This window comes from Peromyscus maniculatus, chromosome 11 (assembly GCF_049852395.1).
Source record: "Peromyscus maniculatus bairdii isolate BWxNUB_F1_BW_parent chromosome 11, HU_Pman_BW_mat_3.1, whole genome shotgun sequence".
Classification (NCBI taxonomy): domain Eukaryota; kingdom Metazoa; phylum Chordata; class Mammalia; order Rodentia; family Cricetidae; genus Peromyscus; species Peromyscus maniculatus.
Window position 1 is genome coordinate 70510143 of NC_134862.1, and position 12260 is coordinate 70522402.

Sequence of the window (12260 nt, forward strand, 5' to 3'; positions counted from 1 at the left end):
ACATGCAGTTTCCTTATGCCAGGATGCCCTGTGGTCTGATGGAGGAGGAGGCTGCTATACCTGTGTGAGCTCAGGGAAAAGTTTCCTTTTTCCTTTTGGATTTCCAGTTTCAAGATTCTTATGACATGACACGAGTGATGATTATAGTGCCTGTGGCTTTTTTTTCTTCACTGATGCAACTAACTTTCCCTGGGTACAGTTGGGACTTTTCCTGTTTGCTCATTTCAGACCTGTGTGGTGGAGTTTTCCTATCTTGTCTTTTGCTTTTTATGTTTCCTCTGCTTAGTCAGACTTTATTTCAGGTTTCAATCAGTACCTTACCCCACCCCTGAGAGACCACTTGCTACAGGCAATCAGATTCTCATATTAATCTGCAGTCATAACAATGAGAAATAAGCCAAGGACCAGAGGCTAAAGCCAACAGGATGGAGAAAACACATCTAGGTGGTCAGTTTTTTTGTTTTTTAGAGTGATTCCAGGATGGTAACGTTGTTATAGTCTTAACTTTGGAGACGAACTGCTATAATGCAAACACCTTTAAACTTTTTGACAGTTTCATATGTATGTATGTATGTATGTATGTATGTATGTATGTGTGTATGTATGTGTGATTTTCACCTCCCTCTATTCCCCTCTCTCATCACCTTCCTATTCCTGCCAAGCCCCTTCTTCCCAGAAACTTCTTTTACTTTCATGCTTTTGTTTTCTTTTTCTTGTGACCATTGACTTTGATTACAATTGCTTTCCTGAGCATGGTTGGGGCTTATTTAGAAGAGTTTGGGTGCCAGGTGGTGCACACCTTTAATCCCAGCACTCAGGAGAGAGAGGTAGGCAGATCGCTGTGAGTTCAAGGCTATCCTGGCCTACAGATGAAGTTCCAGGACATTGAGAGCTACAAGGAGAAACCCTGTCTTGAAAAACTGGAAAAAAAAAAAAAAGAAGCGTGGGCAGCTTAATAGTCACTCCATCACTGAAGCAAATGTCATCATAAACTGCTAACAGCACCTCAGGGAAGGGGTGGTGGCTCAGGAGTCCCTCCCCAATCCATGAGGGAATGTTCACAGGCCGCATCTTGTGTAGTGCTTGTGCAGGTAATCACAGCTGCTGAATATTCATGACCTTCTCTTGAACATTTCTTATATACTATGTTTTGCATATTGCCCATGTAGTTCCACTTGACTTTCATGCGAACCCTGAACAAATAAATGTTCATTTTTCAGAAGGAGAGAAATTAGGGCCTAGTGAAATTAGGGAAAAAAAGGTCATAGAGACAGTAAACAGTAAAAATTAGAATTAGTGATCCTAACTAACCTTCTGGTACTTTATAAAGGAAAATGTCACACAGGCTGAGTGTGCCAGTAACCCCAGCCAAGTTGCGTAAACTCTTTGCTTTTGTTTCCTTGCCTATGAAATGAGTAAAGGAGAGTGGTTCTTGGAAAGCATGGTGTGCGTAAATGAGATGCACAAAGCTGACTTCTTTGCCTGCCTTTCTGCCATCTAACCTTGGCTGTGGTACCAACTCAGTTACTCAGCCCAGCCAATTAGAAATGACCTCGATTTCGTTGTTTTTCTTGTGTAATCCAGTTGATCCTGTTGCTCAAGCTCAATGGTCTGTTGAATCTGGTTGTTTGTGTCCTCTAGTGCCATACCCCGGAAGTTAAGGCATTTCACATCTTGCCTGAATGATGACAGACTTCTCACTCATCTTCCTGTTTTAACCTCTGCTTTACTGTGACTACCTGCCACACACAATCCAGACAGCTACATTTCTAAAGCTCAAATCTGATGCCAATTCTGTTTTGACTCCACTCCTTCTTTGAAAGCTTCCAGCAACTTTCCATTAAATATGTGATAAACAGGCCCTCTTCATCCTAGCTGCTGATGTCACCTCCTCATGTCGTGCTCACTATTTACCTTTACTGTGTGTGGTCATTTTCTTTCCTTTAAGCATCCCCCCACTCCTTTTTATTGAAAATAGATTTTCTTCTCATACACTATATTCTGATTATGGTTTCCCCTCCCTTGACTCCTCTCAGTCCCTCCCCATCTCCCCTCCCCTCTGGATCCACTCCCTTTCTGTCTCTCATTGGAAAAGAATAGGCTTCTAAGAGATAACAACCAAACAGGACAAAAGAAAATACAGTAAGAAAAAAAAACCCATCACATTGAAGTTGGATAAGACAAATCCACAGAAGGAAAATAGCCCTAAGAGAAGGCACAAGAAACAGAGACCCAATCTTTCACATACTCAGGAGTCCCATAAAAATACTAAAGTGAAAGCTATAATGTATATGCAGAAGACCTGGTGCAGACCTATGTAATGTAGGCCCTGTGCATGCTGCTTCAGTCTCTGTGAGTTCATATGAGGTTTGCTCAGTTGATTTAGAGGACTTTGTTCTCCTGATATCCTTCATCTCGCCTGGCTCTTACATTCTTTACACTTCTTCTTCCTTAGGGTTCTCTGGGCTTCGAGGCGTAGTATTTAATGGAGATATCCCACTAGAACTATATGTTCCATGGTCTCTTTCTCTGATTAATGTCTGTCTGTGCATCTCTGTATTTGGTGCCATCTGCTGCAGGAGGAAGCTTCTCTGATGATGTCTGAATAAGGCACTGATCCATGAGTATAGCAGAATGTCATCTGAAGTCTTTGTATTGTTTCCTCCCTCCCTCCCTCCCTCCCTCCCTCCCTCCCTCCCTCCCTCCCTCCCTCCCTCCCTCCCTCCCTTCTTTCTTTCTTTCCTTCCTTCCTTCTTTCTTTTTTTCTTTCCCAGTAGCACTTAGTTTCACCTGCAGCCTCTGGGCTATCTAGTCTCTGACTCTTGATAACCCCCCAAAAATGTTGAGTATGTGTTCCATCTCATGGAGTGGGCCTTAAGTCAAATCAGACATTGGTTGGTTCCTCCCACAAGCTTTGTGCCACCATTGCCCTAGCAGTGGGCAGGACATGTTGTAGCTCAAAGATTTTGTGGCTGGGTTGATGTTTATGTTTCTCTTTTGGTAGCCACACAGTGCCTCCCAACCATTGGTAAGACCAGTTTTAGTGTATCTGATGCCATTTTCTGACCTCCTTGGGCACCAGATATACACATGGTGCACAAACGTACATGCAGGCAAAACACCCATGCACAGAAATTAAAATAATAAAACAATTAAATAATTCTTATTAGGCTCTGGATTTTATTTACATCCCTGTAACATGTTCCTTTTTGTAGCAATAGTGGATATGTACACGTCATACCTCACATCATCTCCTGTCCCCTGCCTAGCTCTTCCTCCCAATAGAGAGGGTACAACTCAAATTCTTTTCTTTTTGTAGGAGGTGATTCGAGGTTAGAAATGGTCTGGTTAATAATCTCAGGCACTCTCTCAGATTGTAGTCTATTTGGTCTGTTAAATGCTTCTTACTGCTTAAAATTGTAGCATGAATTATTTTCCTCCATATGTACCAAACCTAATCAATTAGCTTTCATTCCCTTTTCTTCTTCTCAGCAATAAGGAAAGTGCTAAAATATTATTGGAAAATGGCAAGAAATAATATTTTATGTGCTAACTTTGTAAAATTCAAACCCCACAGTTTACCCTTATTGAGATGCCATTTGCAGCAGCCAGGAAAAGGACCTAATTCACAACAAATAGAAACAGATAAATAGATCAATGTGGGATACCAAGGCAGTTAGACCATGCAAGGGCCTGAGGACCCAAGAACAATAGTCCAGAGAGAACTTGTGATGAAGATGACCAACATTATCCTGGACTGATCTGTAGGGTCCACAAGCCCTCCCTGTGATGCCCGGAAATACCCAAGGACCATATTACCCTGGGTATGATGGGATCATCTTACTGTGTGGATTAAACTAGAACTGTCCAATACAAATATTACAATGTGCTTTAAGATTTTTAGCAGTCACATAAAAGAGTAAAAAGAAGAAAGTAAAATTAATTTAATAATGTTACACTTACCTTAATAGACCCCACTTCTTAACATTTTGATATGTGGCTTCGCAGCTCTCTGGAAAAGAACAATTCCCATTTGTTCCTTTGCTGATTTCCATGTTATAAACACAATTGCCATAGTCAGCTTCAAGCTAAGATAATGATATGTATGGTGATAAATAACAATCATTGAATTCTAATAAGTGGCAGGCTCATATTTGAATTTTTTTAAGGAGTCTTTTTTTTTTTTTTAAGATTTATTTATTTACTTTGTATACAGCATATATGACTACAGGCCAGAAGAGGGCACCAGATCTCATTACGGATGGTTGTGAGGCACCATGTGGTTGCTGGGAATTGAACTCAGGACCTCTAGAAGAGCAGTCAGTGCTCTTAACCTCTAAGCCATCTCTCCAGCCCTCATATTTGAATTTATGTCTCTCCTCTTCCATCCTTCCTTCCCTTCCTCCCTCTCTCCCTTCCTCCCTTCTTTTTATAGTGCATAATGAAAGCTAAGAGGCTAGCTAGTTTGTCCAATGAAAAGCAGTGAAACCGATTTGCATACAGATCTACTGACTTTTGCCAATTGTCAAGAACAGTAAGGTAGAAAAAAAAAAAAAAGAACAGTAAGGTAGGGTAAAGGGCTGGTAGCCATGGTGATGGGAGTGCAGAGGCCAGAAGACAGAAGCACTGACTAGACAAGAATGAAACTATAGCCTGGGATATAATCTAATTGTATTCAGCTATTGAGCTTGGCCGTGGATTGGTACTAGGGGTTCATAGGGGTGTATGAAGAGGGTTTTGAGTTCCTCTAGCAAGGGCAGACAGGCACATATGGGCATAGCTCTAACACATAACACTGTGATCTGTGCTAAAAAAAAAAAAAAAAAAAAAAAAAAAAAAAGCCTTCATCTATCTCCTCCAGGCTGAGCCTACAGCAGAGGGAAGGTATTAGGGTAGGAAACAAGGTGAGACACAGGGCTGTGGGAAACTGGAGCATGGATTTTTTTTTTTTTAATTTTTTTTTTTTTTTTTTTTTTTTTTAGCAGCAGAGTACCCTTCAGGACTTCTGGGTCAGTGAAGTGAAATCTTTCCCAATTTTACCAGGACAAGTTGGGAACCTTGAGTCAACATAAAAGGCTAAAAAAAAAAAGCACAAAGGATTATAGCATGAAGTGGAAAGGAAAAGCCCGTAGCAATTCCCCAGGCCGATCTGCATAGAGCAGCAGGGCACCGATGCGTGTGTGTGACTTTTGCAGAGAAGTCACATTCCAAAGACTTCTAGGTACAGCTGAAGGAGACAGAAATGAATAGTGTCGAGTGGGGAGATGAGCAGTATCATTTTCAAAGAGAAAGCAAAGTATAGCTCATTGCTCTCTGTTCTCTCTGTTTCCTTTCACCCGGCTCAGTCAAGATGTCACTCCATGCTGTTCTTGACGACTTATGTCAACATTTTAAAATTGGTAATTTACTCCCCCTCCCCGCCCCCTGCCCCCTGCTGTCCCATGTCATACCCCCCCACTCCCCTCCCCCATCTCCCTGTCTCACTTAGTTATCTGTTCTTTAGATGAATGCTGTGGGATGGTCTGTATGTCAAATTGCTCTGATTGGTCAATAAATAAAACACTGATTGGCCAGTGGCCAGGCAGGAAGTAGGTGGGACAAGGAGAGAGGAGAGTTCTGGGAAGCGGAAGGCTGAGGAGAGACACTGCAGCCACCACCAGGATAAGCAGCATGTAAAGACGCCGGTAAGCCACCAGCCACGTGGCAAGGTATAGATTTATAGAAATGGGTTAATTTAAGCTATAAGAACAGTTAGCAAGAAGCCTGCCACGGCCATACAGTTTGTAAGCAATATAAGTCTCTGTGTTTACTTGGTTGGGTCTGAGCAACTGGGGGACTGGCGGGTGACAAAGATTTGTCCTGACTGTGGGCAAGGCAGGAAAACTCTAGCTACAGATGAAGGAAAGTGCAAGCAAAAAAGGGAGGGAAAGATTCCCCTAACTTTGAATTTCAAAGCCCAGGCCTTAAATGGGGTAGGGGAGGGCAGAAAATGTTTGATGAGGTCCTGAGAAGATAGTTCGGTGGGTAAAGCTCTTACTACCTAAGTTTGAGGACCCGAGTTCAGATCCCGAGAACCAACATAAGGAACATAAAGACAGATGTATCCCTAGGATACTCAGTGTGGGGAGTTAACATTGAAAGGGCTTTCGAGGTTAAAACAAAACAAAACACCAAACCCAAGTAGCACTGCTACAATCGCCTAGGGTCTGATCTATTCAGACATCTTGGTTGGTTTATTACGTTGGTGATTTCATTCTATCCTCAAAATAAGAACAATATTTAAGAAATGAGTTTTTGCCAAAGAAGTTGAAGCTGACAGGATAAAACTTTTCCTCTCATAGAGTGGACATATCTGAAGGTGCAGTCGAGAAATCATGTTATTTTGGCGCAATTGTTGTAATTTCCAGATGTCAACCTGTTTGCGGCACTAGAAGGACATCATAGGATGTGTGCGCAGTTGTTGAGGTGAGGATGGCAGCCTGCACACAGTGGTCATGGTCACAGCAATCACAGAGACAGAGCAATAAACACACACAGGCTCGGAGTGAATGCTGCAAAGCCTGGTTCCTGGTAAGTTATGGACAAGGGTATATCTACACCATGGTTTCTCACCCTCAGCATCAGTCACATTTTATGTTGATAATCTTGCAGTGTGTGTGTGTGTGTGTGTGTGTGTGTGTGTGTGTGTGTGTGTCCCTTGTGGTACGTTTAGCAGCATCCCTAGCTTCTGTACCAGTACTGTTTTATGCTCAGTCTCAATGACCAGAAGTGCCTTAAATATTGTCAAATTATCTCTCGGGGACAAACCTGTCTACCAGCTTTCTTATGAACTCAACATAGACTTGCTTTTGCATTTGTTAAATTTAAAGAAGGTTATATTTTGAAGTTCTTATTTTGGTGACATTGTGGCTATATAGAATTGCCAAAAGTTGTTTATTGTATGCCTTAAATAGATGAATTTATTGTATATAATCATATTTCAGTATGATAAAGTTCTTTAAAAATAAAACTGTATGTATTATTGGCTAATACACTCACAGTTTTCCTACTCTCTTGGTACTGGACATGTATTTTGGATATACAGTTTAAACCATAATTTTGTGAACACTAGCAGTTTTTCCTAGCTGGTTGTTTTCCATAAAGGGGGGCTATACAATGGGCTTAGTCCCATACAGGGAAAAATTATTGCGACTGTTTTGTACCACTGAATTTTATAAAGTATCATCATGCCCCAAAATAGCTGCCAGTGGTCAATTCAAGCTGTAAAAAGAAGCGTCAACTAATGCGAAGAATGAAAAGGTAAGTTAGCCCCTGAAGAAAAGGGACTAGTGGTTCTGAAACCGAAGTGGACCGTCATTCTGTGAGTTCACATTTGCATTTGGGCTGATGTTGTATGACTGGTTTCAGTGAGCAGCATACATCGCAGGTGTGTTAATCCCAAATCTAAGATCACAGTCCGGCAAGCAGGAGACTTCGATATTTAACAGTGCTATTTTCAATACTCTCCTCCTCTGCTCCTGTAAGTACTGTATTTCAGATCTACAAGCAAGAAACTCAACTTAATTTGGCAAATCTTTATAGAAAGCTTATTAGGGCCTTGTGGGAATTCAGTACAACATCCCTGAACTCAGGAATCACGAGGAAGACTGAAATAATTTAAGAGAAACAAGAGAGTGTGGGGCCCTGGGAAGAGTTCTTATCACAGAGACTTAAGGCTTAAATCTCCATTTGCTTCTGGGGAGACTCACAGTTCTGGTTCTGATGGGATCTTTCAGGAATACAGTTTATCATACCCCACTCGGAGTATTCTGGGTCAGAAATTTTAGGAAGAAATGAGGGATGTCAATCTTTGTAAAGCTCTTCTAATGACTCTGACGACCAATTAGGCTTTGGGAGCCATGGATGCTAACAACCCTCTACTCAAACCTCACGTTCCCTCCACAGTGTTCTTCCAAAGTTTTTGTTTGTAAGATTTGTTATATTTTTAATTGTGTGTTTGTGTGTGAGTATGTGCTCTTGAGTGCAGGTACACTTGGAGGTTAGGGGAGGGTGTTGGGTTCCCTGGAGCTGGAGTTATAAGCATTGTGAGTCACTGGGTATGTCCTGGGAAGAATAGGAAGCCTCTTAATTGCTGAGCTGTCTCTCTGGCCCCATCTTCTAATGTTTTTGTTTACGTCATTCTTCAAGGCCCGTATGTCGTAAGGCATCCCTCTTGGGGAAGTGTGTAGGGTTTTGGTGGTGAGAAATGAAACATAAAGGTATCTGAGGCCGAGTGGATATCAGAAACAGTCAGAAAATGAGGAAGGTGAGTTTGGAGAGGGAACTTAGAGAGACTAAATGTGGAGGTAGAGAATTTCAGCTTGTGTGTGTGTGTGTGTGTGTTTGCATGTGTTTGAACTCAGTTCATCAGGCTTGGCTGCAACTTCTTTTATCTGCTGAGTCATCTCCGAGCCCAGAGAATTTCAACTCTTCCTATGATTATGATCTCACTGAGCATAAGAAACAAATGGTTTGGGAATCAATGAGAACGGAAGTAGAGAGAGGGGTTGGAAGTTTAATTTAGGAGTTCAACTGAGAAGGAATACAGATTTGGGTTGAAAGCAGTAGGGATAGACCAAGTAAGACAACATGAGTCCAGGAACCACATGCTGGGGACAGATAGTTCTGCAAAGTTAGACTGATCAAGGGTAAAGACAAGCCAATGCTAATTTTAAGATGCAGAGCTTTCTGGGCCGCCAAACCCAGGACATCAGGATCCACAGCAGGTGAAAATACTTAGGGCAAACCTAGTATTTGAAAATGCATTTGACTCCATCACTTCCTATAGATCTTACTCAATCACTCAAGATAGTTCGTTGTAACTCCTTGTGAATGTTCCAAGTGCATAAAGAGCTACTGCAAATACTTCTGAGTTCACTAGTCTCCTTACTTTGGTTTATTTCTCACTTAAAGAGTTGTGTGAATTGGAACAAGGCAACCTCTCTGGGTTCATGAATTAGAAAATTAGCATTATTCTGCATAGATGCAGCCCTTCAATATTTGGGAAATAGGATATACCACTCTAGGAAGATAAAAGATGAAGGGGCTTGGAGAGCTGAAACAGAGGTGATATTATAGGGCATGCTTACATTTTCACCTGGCATAGAACACCCTAGAAATGTCTCCCAAGTGGGAAACATTTAATCCTACCCTACCGTTTGCACTGGACCTATCCAGAGCCCTTACTTAAAAAAGCAGTCTAAAATGTAATTCACATCACCTTTTACTTAAGCCTGTAAGGGTTTCCCTAACTCCTTCAAGGAACATTCTAAAGTCCTTGACATGTAATAAAATTCATTTCAGGAAAGCTTCCCAGGCACTCACCCACCATTCATCTCTCCAGCTGCAGTTCCCTGAATGTACAAGGCACAAGCAAGATTTACTCAGAGTCTAACAGGCTGCTTCTGTCCCCATGTCTGTCCCTACTTCCTTAGAAGACCAGACTTGTGGTTTCTCTAAGATTTACCCAACTCATCTTATGGCAGTTACTCCCTTTTAAATATAAATTTCAGTGTAGAATGGTACCCTCCTGCTGCATCCTTCCTCCTTTTGGTGACACCTCAGCTCCAACATCTTCTAGGCTGTGGCTATCCTGCCTTCCTATCTGTGACTCTTTTTGAGGATGTGTTTTAGTCATGTGTTTTTCCCCAGCACCAGGATTAAGGCACCTGGTCCAGGCTTACTGAGTGGAAAATGATGACGTACATAGATATTTCAAATGGACAAACAAACAAACAAAAAACCCCAAATACCAAAAACCCCAAAACAACAACAAAATCCCCAAACCAAAAAAAAGCCCCCAAAAGTTTTGCTACTTTCTGAACATGAGATATTCTGTCAGCTTTTGAAGTATTTTTATTTTCCATACTTCTCTATAGTTTTGGTTATTTCTATAGGAAGTTAATGTCTATGAGAAGTAATCACTTTGGTTTGTTTTGCTTTCTAGGCTACCATTCAAAGCTAGTTTATTCAGGCAGACATATTTATTTTTTGTAAGATGTTTTAAAACACACTGCTCACAGAGTTAGTAGTTCATTCAAGTTCTTTACAAACATTTCAACTATATTTCATTAAAATGCATTTACAAGATGGAGATCCCTGTCCAATCTTCCCTGGACTGAAATGCCACCAATGATGTAATTGACAGTGGTTTTTAATTAGTGGTGTTCAAACGCTAGAGCAGCCTGTGATGGGCTTTGAGACACTCACATAGTCTATCAAAATATCTCATCCAGAATTCCCAGCTTGTTTTCTAATTCCCTCCCCCACTCTGTGTGTGTGTTTATGTGTGTGCACTCATGTGTGTACATTTTTGTGTGTTCTCCCTTCCACAAGGGCTGTGAAGAAGCTGAGAGAATGTGGTCAATAAAAAAGAAACAAGTGTAAGATACCACACATCAGAAAAGATCACAAGAGGCAAATCATAGCAGTGGGAGGTCTAGAGGGAGAAACACAGCATGACTGTGCAGCTTCAGGGCTGGCTCAGCTGCCTCTGCTTTCTTAGCACAAGATCCCAAACAGCTCTACAGTTCCCACTGTATATAAGAAAAAGATATTTGTTAATTTTTCTTCAGAGGAGCATGATGCTAATGATAAAGGAAGCTACATGCATGGTGCACAGGTTTATGTTCATAGATGTTTGTTTATTTATTTACTTGTCCTTTTGGCAGTCATTTAAAATATCCCCAAGACTTGGGGGAAATGGTTCGTCAGTAAAGAACCTGCCGTGCAAACAAGAGGTCCTGAATTTGATCCCCAGCCTCCATGTAAAAGCTGGTTGGAGTCCCCAGTGCTAGGGAAGTTAAAACAGGAGAATCCTTGCACGCTTGCCAGTCTAATCTAAATGTGAGCTCCTGGTTCAGCAAGAGACCTTTCCTCAGAAACTAAGTCAGAGGGCAACTGAAGATGACACCTGATGTCTATCGACCTCCACTACTACATGTATACACACAAGCATGTGCCCTCTCCACCACCCCCACTTGCACACGCCCCCCCTGTGCAATGCTCCCTCCACATGCAAATACCTGCACACACACACACACACACACACACACACACACACACACACACACACACACTCACACACTTACATCTAGCCAGACTATTCCTTATGATTTTCAACATGAATGCACTTTCTACTTTTTCAGCTTGTGTCTAGTTTCTATTAGAGTTTAAGGCTTTTTTTTCCCCATCATCTATCTCTTTTAGTCATTGTTTGAAAAATAGATGAGTAAAATGTTGCTGGATATAACTGTTGTGTATTATGCAAGGCAGGAGTTACACACCGATTTTTCTTTCACCTTTTGTGTTCACACTGTGCCTCGCTCACGCTTGCTGAGGGAATCTCTGTGGCAGAGAAGCTTATGTGGAACCTGAGTTCCACTTTTGGCTTTAAATCTTGGATGCATGCCTTAGCTCCCAGGATGTTCTTCAAATGCAAAGCACCATTATTACAATGAAGGCATCAACTTATTTAAATTGTTGACTATTGTGGCAAAGTACTTTCCATTTCCTGCAACTTGTGTTTCTTTTGAATATACCTCATATCCATGATTTTTTTTTTTTTTTTTTTTTTTTGGTTTTTTCGAGACAGGGTTTCTCTGTGTAGCTTTGCGCCTTTCCTGGAGCTCACTTGGTAGCCCAGGCTGGCCTCGAACTCACAAAGATCCGCCTGCCTCTGCCTCCCGAGTGCTGGGATTAAAGGCGTGCGCCACCACGCCCGGCTACCATGATTTTTTTAAACTGTGAAAAATATGAAGTTTCATGTACCTTCTTACATTTTTAGTATTCAGGATATTTTTCTCACACTTCTTTCTTTAAATGTCTGTTGAAGTCTCCATGAGAAACCATGAGACACACTTTCTCATAAAAGAGAGAGAGAATTATGTTCAGCATCCCTGTGCTATCTCATATAGCATGGACTTCATATTACATACTCAATATTTTGCCATTTTGGACTTGACATTATTATTTCACATTTATTTAATTTCATTGTGCTTGTCAGTGAGAAAGGGTAATCAATGTCTATTGGAAGGATAAAAAGGTTTTTATTTTGTTTTTTTTTTTTTTTCCAATATATGGATGTTTTGCTTGCATGTATGTGTACTACTTGAATGCTTGGTGCCCATAAAGGTCAGAAAAGGTCATCAGATCCTCTGGAAATAGAATTACAGATGGTTTGTGAGCTACCATGTAAGAGCAGAGAATTGAACCCCAGGCCT